The following is a 12,539-nucleotide window of genomic DNA, read 5'->3' as shown; positions in this document are numbered from 1 at the left end:
AAGGGGCTGCGCTGAGGCCAGAAAACAATCCATATTCGTTCACCCTATCCCCCGGTGATGTGCAGAGGGGGGGTGAGTAGACGCCTGGAGCCGAATTTATATTAATCAATACGATTGGGGAAGGAGCGCCGGAGCCCCGCTGCTGGTCACATGAATGCCGGAAGCGTGAAGCCGTTTTTCTTCCTGTTTTACTGTTTTTTTTATTGTATTTTTTTACTCCTTTATTACAATAAAAAATTAATCAGCAAAAAAAAAAGAACCCCATCCGAATAGATCCGAAATTAAAATTTGGATGGATCCGAATAACAAACCGAATCGAATTTTGGATCCTGAGTCAGAAAAACAAAAGAAATAAAAATCAGAATTTCTCCAAAAGGAAACAAAATAATTTTTTTGCAGGCTACATGTCTATGGTTCATATTCCCTTCTTGAGTGACACATGACCAACACCTGTCTGAAAGTGTGGGAAATAGATGTCTAGGGTGCTGGGATACCTATACCAACAGGTTAGAATTTTAAAGTTCTTTTCTTATGCTTCTGCAAGCCAAGACAGGCTACAGGGGAGGATACATGCTTTTTCCGATTCTGGTAGTTACTCAGTTCCTTTGAACATTTTCTGTATAATTAGGAAGGGATGGATATGAAAAGGTTAGTAAAATGTTGTATAGTTGCAAAAAAAATATGTGTTGAGCGAAGATCTTTAAATAAATCAGTAAATTAATTTTGTGAGCAACAGAGTTTATAAAATATGTTATTTGTTGATATGGTAGCCATTGAGATGTGGCAAAGGATGACTGGGATTGGCTTATGGATAGAAGGGGTAAGTAAGCCTCTCAGAAAAATCTGAAGCAACCTCTGATTGATGAAATTGCCCCGATTACAATTTTTGTTAGGCTTTAATATTGTCTGTAAACAATACCCGGACAAGATCACCGGTGACGCTATAAATAGCAGGCATTATACAGAAGAAATATGAAAAAGAAAATAAACATAATCACGTTTACATTGCCTGTACTGTAATTGATGTTAACACATGCTGTTAACATATGGCAAGACTTATTCTAATATAATTAACAATGACCACAGCTCATTTTGTAAATCTACAAGTTTATTAAAAGCTTATACTTCATTCTATATTATACTATTACAGATGTCTTGGAACTTGTGAGGTATCAATCAAATGTTATATGGAATGCACACCAGTTGTAGAGAAACTTAATTGCATAAGAATGTATGGGGGCAAAAGTACATTAATTGGTGTCAGTTGGCGAAAATTTCCCCCATAGGAATCCAGATATTTTTGCACTGTGTGGCATGATACAGGAACTCTTCTCCAGCTCCTTGTTGGGTATCCTCCCACTCTCTGGTAAGGCCATAGTTGACCCAGGTCCGTTTACAGTTGTCAGCAGAAGACCACTCCACAAATTTGGAACCCTATTAAATAATGCAAAATAAAAAAAAAAATGACTCAGATCAACACCAAAGGAATCTCATCTTTGCAAGTGATACATCTCTTCATTTTGGCAGAATAGGGAAAGAGATTAATTCATCTTTTTTTGGATCAACAATATAGGCACTGCATTTAGTGCAAATCCTTATCTACTGTACTTCAGATATGCTGAACTCAAATGAGACAGAATGTAATTCATAAGGATAACTAGATTAATATAACATTTGTAATGATTTAAAAAAGGAAGAGAAAGAGAGAAAAAAAAAGGAAATAGAGAATCTCCTCCTCTTCTTCATTGCTAGAACTGGAGCTTGATAATCTGCAGAACAATTTGGGGTCTCATTTCTTACCTTGCCACGTGCTGAAAGGAAAAACAAAGAGGTGGCTGCCAAATGTCAACAAATTTACAGACTGTTTTTAAAAAAAAATTCCTCCTAACTGTGCCCATCTGTGAGAGACATCAGCATGTCTGCAAAAAAGGTAATTGTCCTCTATGTGCATTGAGCATGTGCAATAGGATTTTGTACAGCCAGCACAGGATAGGCAGTCATGCACAAATTAAATCCTCCAGCTAACACTTTAAAAAAAAAGAAGGTTTTAAGTGAATCCCTCTACCACTTTTACAGGCCAGCTTGATCTGTTAACCGCTTACCGTCCGGCTGTTTCATTACAATGGATACAAGGGATGACTCCCAACGGTGGGTGGGCGTTTGTAAACAGCAGAGCCCAGGACAGCTGGCAGTGGAGGGGAGGGGGGTGCACACTTCCTGCAGACTGTATCAAACTTTCCCACTCGCCCATCCCCCCTGCCCCTTGTGCAATTGGGAAAGTTTCATACAGTCTGTGTTCAGGCAGCTCTATCGTGCGGGAAGAGTGCACCCCCTTCCCCTTCGCTGCCAGCTATCCTGGGCTCTGCTGTCCCTCATGCACGCCTGACGGCAAGTCTCTGTGGCTGGATCAGAGGCAGATCAGCACACTTCCACCGGCTGATCTCTCTTGCCATCACTAAATGCGGAAGTGATGTGAATGACATCACTTCAGGTTTCAGCGTGTCATCTCTGCTTCATCAGCTTCTTTGGGGTCCATAGGTCATATTAGTGATCCTCCATAAAAAGAACCCGTCACTGTATATGTAAAAGCTTTTAAAGCCTCACCTAAGGTTAACTTTGGGTATGGTAGTTTTTTTGTGATTTTGTGGTCACACACAATTTTAAGGCTTGACATGTTTGGTGTCTATTTACCTGATGGGTAATAATAAATGTTTCATAGCATAGCGTAGTGAAAAGGGATTTCAAAATTTTCTGTACTTTTTTCTTTATATCGTAAAAAAATAAAAAAAAACCCAGTAGTGATTAAATACCCCCAAAAGAAAGCCCCATCTGACCCCTCCCCCCAAAAATATTAAATCAATTTCAGTACAGCATTGCACGACTGAAAAAATGTCTCAGCGCTGAATACTGCAAAATGGCCTGGACGGGAAGAGGGTTTAACACCCCAGTCTTCAAGTGGTTACTGAAAGTTGAAAAATAACAGGCTTCATTTTTTGAATGCTAGTGACAGACTGCAAATTGACATATATGGCTATTTTGGTTTTACCTATAGTTCAAGTTTAAATACAGTATACTAGTTTTGAAGCTCAGCAAATACTGCATTCCGAACACAACAAACTTGCTTTTTTATTTTGTTTATTTCAAAAACCCTTAGGCACTGCTAGGAAGGCAGTAATATACATTTATGTGGTATGCAAAACAAATATACTGCAGTTAAATCAAAGTTAAATGTTATTTGTTTTAAATAACATAAGCAATATAATACTGTAGAAACACTGAAATTGTTGCATATCTCAAGTGTACGACTTTGAAGACAGATTACATTTAACTTTTGCCCTATTAGTAATGTCAACAATTATGCAGGGACTATGCAAGTTCTACTTGTTATCTGCTGGGATTGCCAACAGTAAGCTCTATGTTGGGTGTAGTCCCAATTGCTTAACAAGCAAGGTGAAATATGAAAATTGTTTCCATCTCTCACAACTATATTCACCACCAAGGATGTGTATATCTAATAATCATACATGCTATAGTTAGGCTTTTAAATTGATGATTTGCATAACACACATCCAAGAAGAGATGCACAGGTAAACTCTTAAAGCAGGGCAGCACAGACAACAAAGTAGTTTGGATATCTGGTTTAGGAGGTCAGCAATTAGCAACTTGTCAAGCTTCAGGAACTGAGACAAAAATTATTAGGCTACATTTACAGAGTCAGAGATTTTAACTATTAGAAACACTTTTTTTATAGACGTAAATTTGATAACCTTCTTTAAAAGATTAACTTGGAATTGCATTTTCAAAATGAATCCATCATTAAAAAAAATAGGATTTTTGTACTCACCGTAAAATCCTTTTCTCTCCGTTCATTGAAGGACACAGGGCAACAGATCGTAGATCCTGTATGGTAGGGTATATCGCCACCTGCAGGAGTAGGGGCGGCCCCTGCTGGTGGCCATATCACCAACCTGCTGACAAGTCTCCAGTAAGTAACAAGCAGTTAGGAGTGCACAAAACATCCACCTTGTAAAACTTGACAAGAGGTGTGAACCGAAGACCAAGTAGCAGCCTTACAAACCTGAGAAACAGAGGCACCATGGCGGAAGGCCCAGGATGCCCCAACAGCCCTAGTAGAATGGGCAGTGACAAAAGGAGGCTCGCGCCCCTTAACGGCCCACGCCTGAACAACAACATTACGAATCCACAGAGAGATGGTAGCCGACGCTGCCCGGCCATTACGAGGGCCCCCTGTGATCCCACTATTTTTATTGTTATTATTCTGCCTTGATTTCGGTCGTCCGTTGTTAGTTATACTTACATGTGCCTTATACTTACATATACTTTAGCTTCTAACTAAACACGGAAAGCGCGAACCACATCCAAACAGTGGAGCACTCTTTCCTTCCTATGAACCGACTTGGGGCACAGGGAAGGTAAGACAATGTCCTCATTCAGATGGAATGCCGACACAACCTTAGGCAGGAAGGCTGGCCGAGGACGGAGAACCGCCTTGTCCCTATCCAGAACCAGCAGCGGTGACTTGCAGGACAAGGTAGCCAACTCCGACACCCATCGAACGGAAGTGACGGCAACCAAAAGGGCCACTTTTTGTGACAAGGACAGAAGCGGAATCTCCCGGAGAAGCACCAGATTCAGATCCCACTTTGCCACGGGAGCAATACGTGTCACCCCCTGAACAAAGGTGCGAACCAGAGCCTTAGACGCCAAGGCCGTTGGAAAAGCACAGCCAATGCAGATATTTGGCCCTTCACTGTGCTCAAGGCCAGCCCTTGAGCCACCCCGCGCTGCAAGAATTCTGCTGATGGAAAAACAAAACGCCGGAACAGGGCCCCAGCCTCACACCAGGCAAAATAGGCCCTGCATGTGCGATGGTAAATCTTTCTAGAAACCGATTTGCGCGCCCTGAGCATAGTGGAAATGACCGCATCGGACAACCCCCGTTCCTTCCCCGGGCTCTCAACAGCCACACCGTCAAAGCCAGCGACTGTAAAGAAGGATGGAACACAGGTCCCTGGTACAGAAGATCTGGATGCAGAAGCAGCCGCCAAGGGGCGTCCACCACCAGCTGAACCACGTCCGCGTACCACGCTCTCCGAGGCCAATCTGGGGCCATGAGGACGACGGTGACGTCCTCGGCCGCGATCTGTTGCAGAAGCCGAAGTAACAGATACAGTGGAGGGAAGGCATAAATCAGACCGTAAGGGCCCCAAGGAGCCACCAGGGCATCCACCGCCTCCGCCCAGGGATCCAGAGCCCGGGCCACGAACCTGTCCACCTTCTGGTTGAACCGAGACACCAGAAGGTCCACATCCGGCGTCCCCCAGCGAAGACAGAGCTGCTGAAAAACCTCCGGGTGCAGGGACCACTCTCCTGGGTCCACCGACTGAGGTAGTCGGCCTGCCAATTGTCCACCCCCGGAATGTAGACCGCCGAAAGAGCCAGAACCCGATTCTCCGCTCAGGAGAGAATCCCAAACACCTCTCGACCTGCGGTCACGCTTTTCGTGGCGCCCTGGTGGTTGATGTACGCCACTGCGGAGGCGTTAACCGACTGGACCCGAACTTGCAGATCCTGAAGATGGGTCGACCAATGAAGGAGAGAAAGGCGAAATCGCCTGAAGTTCCAACACATTTATCGACAGTAGGGACTCCTCCGGCGACTAACGACCCTTCATGGTCAAGGAGCCCAGGACTCCTTCCCAGCCCCAAAGGCTGGTGTCCGTAGTGACTACCATCCAGTGCAGGAAGGAAAGGCTTCCCCCGCACCAAGGCCGGAGATTGAAGCCACCACCACAGGGAGGCTTTCGCTTCCCGAGACACCCGAATTTCCCTGTCCAAGGATTGGGGGGACTTGTCCCACTGTACCAGGATGTTCCTCTGCCGAGTCCTGGTGTGGTGTTGTGCAAAGGACACCGCCTCGAAGGAGGCCACCATGAGACCCAGGACCTGCATGCAAAAGCAAATGGGCGACCACCGGCGAGTCCGCAACAGACGGACCTTGGAACGGAGTTTCAGGAGTTTGTCCTGAGGAAAAAAAACCCGGGCCGCAACATTGTCCAGAACCAAGCCCAGATATTTCCAGTGCGGGGAAGGCACCAGGCAAGACTTCCGGAGGTTCAGGAGCCAACCGAACTCCTCCAAGGACCGCACCGTGACCTCCAGAGCCATCACCATAGAAGAGTGCGAGTCCACCCGCAGAAGATCGTCCAGGTAGCCCACGATCGAAACCTCCAGACAACGAAACAGCGACAGAATCGGGGCAAGCGCCTTGGTGAACACCTGCGGGGCCGGCGCCAGGCCGAAAGGCAGCGCCACAAACTGAAAATGCTCCTCCCCCACGTGAAACGAAGATATCGCTGATGAGACCCGCAAACGGGCACATGAAGGTAGCCATCCTTGATGTCGATGGAGGCCAGCAGATCCCCCTGACGAAGCCAGACCCAACCCCCTCTTTCTTGGGCACTGTAAAAAGGTTGGAAAAAAAAAACCCTTTGAACCTTTCCGATGTCGGAACCGGCACGATCACCCCCTGGGACAAAAGGTCCGCCACAGCGCGGCGAAGATCCGCCAACCGCGGAGGAGAAAGTCGCGTGTTGAACGGGAAGAACCTGTTCCCCGGACGGACAGAAATTCGATCTTGTAGGCCGAAGAAACCAACTCTCAGACCCAAGTGTTGGAGACGTGAGCCAAGCAAAAATCTGCAAAGAGCCGGAGGTGCCCCCCGCACCCTGGAGTCCAGAGCCGGGCGTGACCTTCATACGGACGGGGGCTTGCCGGCGGCTTGGCAGACTTAGGCTGCCAGGGACGCTTGGCAGACTGTGAAGGAGGATTTGGTGAACTTCCCGCCCTTGTCGGAGGGGCCGAAAAAGACGCTGGGCTCACAGTACTGTACAGTACTGAGCAGCACTCACATGTCATTATGTGAGCGCCACTCAGTCCTGAAAGAATGCTCATCACCTGCCACCACTGGAAGAATCATAAGAAGCTGTGCTCAGTAGGAAAAGGCATGTATAGGGCCTAAAAAATAAATACTAGGAGGACTTCAGGGGGAAGGGTATGAGTAAATCATTGAGTTCCGCTTTAAGACCAACTACATAAACGTATTAACACATTTCTCATTATGATACCTGTTCAGATCCATAGTACCACATGGCTTGTACATCTTGATGCTCCACTAGGTATTTGGCTAAATGGTCACGACCACCAGTAAGAATATTCACAACGCCTCCGGGAAGGTCCGAGGTGTCAAATACCTTTATGAATAGTAAAAATAATTAATATCAAAGAAGACAGCACACCCTATATAATGAGTGATGTGAGCTGCATTTAATAATCTGTTATCACGATACAAGCAGAGGGCGGAGCGGGAAGTAAGCAGAAATTTCCTGAAAGGTGCCATGTGTCTCCACACCTGTTATGCTGCTTATAACATAATTATCTGATGTGTAATCTACTTCTACAGTGTATTATAATAAACAACACATAGAAAAATAGTTTTGGGTACATTTCTTTTTAAGCTAATACGTTTTCTGATGGTTTTATATCTTTTTTTATTTTCTCAGTAAGGAGGGAGAGGGACAGAGGAAAGAACATAGGGAGAGAAGAAAGCGAGAATGGCTGTGGCATGTCGCCTCATTGTTCTCCTCTGGATGCCCAAGGCTGAACTCCCTCCAAGAAAAAAATATTACAAATGTTTTTGTTGTCAATGCAAGGTATATGTGTGTGCTGCCATTAATTCTAGATGTAACCCCGAAAATCACATGTCACAAAGAATACATGTGGTGCACTTAGAGAACTATGGGGTTAAGGCTTTTCCCCATAGTTCTCCTTAGGGTAACGGGAGGACACAAACTAGCGTCCTCCCGTCACCCTAGACTCAGTATACCGCGAGCTGCAGCTCGCGGTATACTGAGACACCGTAGTATACCGCGAGCTGCTGCTTGCGGTATACCGAGACGCCATCACCCGAGTTAGCAGGATGGACAAAAATACTAAAGAACAGTGATAAAAAAGGAACAACCCATAAGTGCCTAAAGAACTCATTTGAAAATCCAGCCATAGATTTGAAATGTTCATTAAATATTTTTGCTCCCCTTTACTGATAGCCAGTGGGCCTTTCCCATAATGTTATACACTCACTGGCCACTTTATTAGGTACACCTCATAGTACCGGGTTGGACCCGCTTTTGTCTTCAGAACTGCCTTAATTCTTCATGGCATAGATTGGACAAGGTGTTGTAAACATTTCTTAGAGAGTTTGGTCCATATTGAAAATGATAGCATCACGCAGTTACTGTGAATTTGCCGGCTAGATATTCATGATGCAAATTTGCTATTCCACCACATCCCGAAGGTGCTCTATTGGATTGAGATCTGGTGACTGAGGAGGCCATTTGAGTACAGTGAGCTCATCATGTTCAAGAAACCAATTTGCTCCAACATACATGCTTGGGTGATCCAAAGTGGTAAAAAAAAAATGCTCCTGGCAACCAGATAATGCTAGCACATCCAACTGCCATATGAAGTTTATGGTAATGCTAACGTATATGCTAGCATATATAGGCCCATACTCTTTGTCAAGGACGACCCACCCATGGCGACTCGCTAACTGGAGAGCGGCCCTCGTTTGGTGGAGTAGGAGGGAGAAGACCACTTACTTTGGGCTGATAAAACACTCTTGTAAAACAATTGTCACAGCGTGTATTACCGCTGCATGCCATTGGAGGGCAACTCACCCAAAATTAGTTGGCTCAACACAAACATGCCAATGCAAATTTTACATGCAAACTGGTGCACTCTAAAGGCTGCGCAGCAGCCAAATGATTACTACACACTTCTGTGATTCCTCAAGCTATTCTGCAAGCTAGAAACCGTATGTTATTATTATACAGGATTTATATAGCGCCAACAATTTGTGCAGCAATTTACAATATAAGGAACATTTACAGTTACAAAACAATTCAAAACAAGATGGTTGAGAGGGCCCTGCCCGTGAGAGCTTATAATCGTATCATTTTCCCGCTGCCCACCCACACACCAGACACTCGACTTAGGGTAGTCTTCTGCCACCTGCCGTCAGCTGCCTGGTCATACAGATCAACAGCGAGCTTACAACCAAGCATACAGACACTTGTAAAAATGCACCACTCTCTCTAGGAGTGTGAATTCTTAGTTTAGTACAGGGAAGGCCACTTATTAATTTTATAGTTTAATATCCCTAGGTGGACAGTGCATCAGAAATATGTATAAAAATGAAAAGAAAGTGACATATAAAAAATTTGGCTATTGGTTATAAAATAAAAGAGGAGAACAAACAATTACCATTGGGCAGATCACAACAAGTCCACACACTGCTAAGTTGCTGCAATCAGGCTCCATATAACCATTTTGTCAGTCTCTAGGTGATCAAGTACAACCAAAACATACAATTTTATATGGGCACGTAGCTCGTCTTCCTCTGACTAATGTGTTAGATTTTATTAGAGACTAAATAGATCTCTTTGCTAAGGAGATACAAAGTGTTTGGATTTACTAGTTGGAAAAGTGTGACATACATCTAACAAAAAAAATTGATCCGCAGTAATGACACAAAGTGCAGGCAAATGAGCTACTAGGCACTAAAAAGTATCAACTAATATAATGCAAAATACTTAATAATCCGCCAAGCTAAGAACAAATAAAGCGTTTAACAGTGAAGGTAGAGCAAGAGTCATGGGCTAGACTCTAACACATGATATGAATAATAAAATAAAGTCCAAACCAAATCTAAAAATGTGGTCCAATGTGTGAAGATCAATAAACATAACAAAACGGTGAGGGCAGTCCTTCGAGGCAGACTTCCCAATGTGCAGGCAACAGAATATTTTTAAACCTTCAACTCCACCCAGTGAGTGCACAAAAACTAATGGGTGCTCACCTGGGTCTGTGGACCAATAGGGTAGGTCTCAAGCGTGTTTTCCCTTCTTAGGAGGGGGAGGGAAGCCAATGATAGCAGAGCAAATGGATCCTTTCAAGTCGTAGGTAAGCTCATCAGATCAAAAAAGAAACAAGCAGAAGATACATAGTGCGTACCGCCCAAAAATATAACATTTATTAAATAAAACAGGCACTCACAAAAGGGCAAAGGATAGCCAAAGGGGATTCCCTCAACACAAATGAGTGTGGCATATACAATGCAACTTCCGTCCGTCCGGTTAGACTGAAGTGATGGCGTCAGATGCTCTGCCCTACGTACGGTACGTCCAGCGTGACTTCGTCAGGGGTCTGGAGCATCCAACGTCTAGGCATCATTTGTAATCACAAGGGGATTTCCCCATTACAATAAAGACTGTTGTATATGTACATGGCTAAACCGCATATGATCATATACAGCGTGCCAACACAACATGGCATGCCGATATAAACACACACCGCATGCCGTCCTAATCAAACAGATCCACAGATCAAAAAGAGCACGGAAGAAGGGGAACACAGCACAAGCTACAATAATATACGAACTCTCAGAGGATATATACAATATGCAAATTAATCCTCAACATACAAAATATGAAAAATATAAAAAGGATCAATGTATTAAAAAATTATGAGTATTAATATAAAAAAACTCCACATAGAATACAAAAGAAAAGGTCCAAGCGATGTTAAGCATTGGATATAAAACTATTGAGATCAAACTCAACGTTCAATCTATGAGGTTTTAGTGAACTAGCTTTAAATGGCCCACTGATTTTCCTTTTTAGCCAATTCCCATCGCCAATTACCCCCCTCCAATGTCTGGAAACTTTCTCTATTCTCCAAAATGACAACAGACTAGGAACTTTGTGATGGAAATCCATAAAAAGTCTGGATACAGAATCTTTATAACCCCGTTTGATGTTATATACGTGTTCCTTAATCCTAATCCCTCATTTTCTGGTAGTGCGACCAATGTACTGTAGTCCACAAGGACATTCCAAGTCATAAACCACACCCTCCGTATCGCAAGAAATGAACTCTCTGATATCCACTAGTGTATGACTGGTGTTGATCTGGAAGCGCTTTCATTTCATATTATTGGGAATATGTCTGCAGGCATGAAAACCGACAGCATCAAGAAATGTCACTAAATTCCTCTTTTTGGGCGGATCACACTTCTAGCTATAATGTCTTTAATGGATCAAGCTTTCCTATAAACAAACTTTGGTTTAGGTGGTAATATTTTCTTTAATGATTCGTCCAGTTGTAAGATCTTCCAGTGCTTGGCAATAAGTCTCTCAACGTCCCTATATTGAGCATTATAATCCAATATTAGGGCAACTGGTGTATCTTTACTTACGGTGTTAGTCTTATTAATAGTTAAGGTATCCCCATTTATCACTGCCAATTTGTGAATTTCTCTATCCAAGAACCCCTCTTTGTAGCCTATAAGGACAAATCAATCAATGTCGCTATAACAGTTCCTCCTAACCCACATAATCTGGCCTCACGGTATATTACGGAGCCACATGGGATGACGACAGCTGACAACAGGTATATAGCTGTTCCTGTCTGTTTCCCTAAAATAGGTTTTACACAGTAATCTGGGGACATCCTAAAACATTTAATGTGAAAATGGCTTAATGTAGCTTAATGGGCCTTGACACTTTGCACAACCTAGGTTCTCAGCTTCCCAAACCTATCCTGGAAGTTTCATGGATTTTGGTTACCCAGAGGGCAAATGAGTGACATTAAGCTTGTTTTTTGGGGAGCTTAATGCGGCTTAACGTACAAAAAACAACTTGGATGTTAACCAATTTCCCCCAAACTTCCAATACCACACAACTATCTATGCCAACATATTCTGAAGATTTGGGGTCATTTGATAAAACATACCAAAAGTTATTCACATTAAACTATTTTATTACAATCCTAAAACATTTAGCTTAATGTAAAAAGAGCTTAATGTACCATAATGTGCCTAAACCTCAATCAATTGCCTTGAAACTTTGCACAATCTACCTTCACAGCTTCCCAAACCTAACCTGGAAGTTTTTAATGGATTTTGGTTACCCACAAGGCAAATGAGTGACATTATGCTTGTTTTGTGGGGAGCTTAATGTACAAAAAACAACCTAAATGTTAACCAATGTCTGCCAAACTTTATGCATTACAAGATGCTATCTATGCCAACATATTCTGAAGATTTTGGGCCATTTGATAAAACATACCAAAAATTATTCACATTAAACTATTTTATTCCTTTTCGAAAACATTTAGCTTAATGTAAAAAGAGCTTAATGTACCATAATGTGCTTAAAGCTCTATCAATTGGAACTTTGCACAACCTAAGCTTTCATCTTATTGAGTGATGTTGGGCTTGTGTAGCCCCTACTAGCTTTTGTGCAGTGGCTATTAGAAATGTAAAGGGTTATTCACAAAGCTAGCAGCAGGATCAGCCATAGAACCGAAGGGCTACTGTACGGGCTATTCATGGCTGGCCATTTAGCCAATGGCCGGCCGTTCAGTCCGCTTCAGGTTTCACCTCGGCTCAGTCGAGCCGAA

At 43.4% G+C, this 12,539-nt stretch overlaps 1 long non-coding RNA gene across 1 annotated transcript; it reads right to left on the bottom strand.

Annotated features, from left to right (window-relative positions):
- Window positions 1-1,223: 1,223 nt before the first annotated feature.
- Window positions 1,224-7,304, bottom strand: LOC108799127. Its single transcript, XR_001942000.1, has 2 exons — window positions 7,148-7,304; window positions 1,224-1,434 (listed from the first exon to the last, which is right to left on the bottom strand). It is a non-coding gene; the product is annotated as an uncharacterized LOC108799127 (long non-coding RNA).
- Window positions 7,305-12,539: the final 5,235 nt, after the last annotated feature.

The sequence above is a fragment of the Nanorana parkeri genome, unplaced genomic scaffold, assembly GCF_000935625.1.
Source record: "Nanorana parkeri isolate BGI_ZX_2015 unplaced genomic scaffold, ASM93562v1 scaffold1636, whole genome shotgun sequence".
NCBI classification, from domain to species: Eukaryota; Metazoa; Chordata; class Amphibia; order Anura; family Dicroglossidae; genus Nanorana; species Nanorana parkeri.
This window is presented reverse-complemented; position numbering and strand designations above follow the sequence as displayed.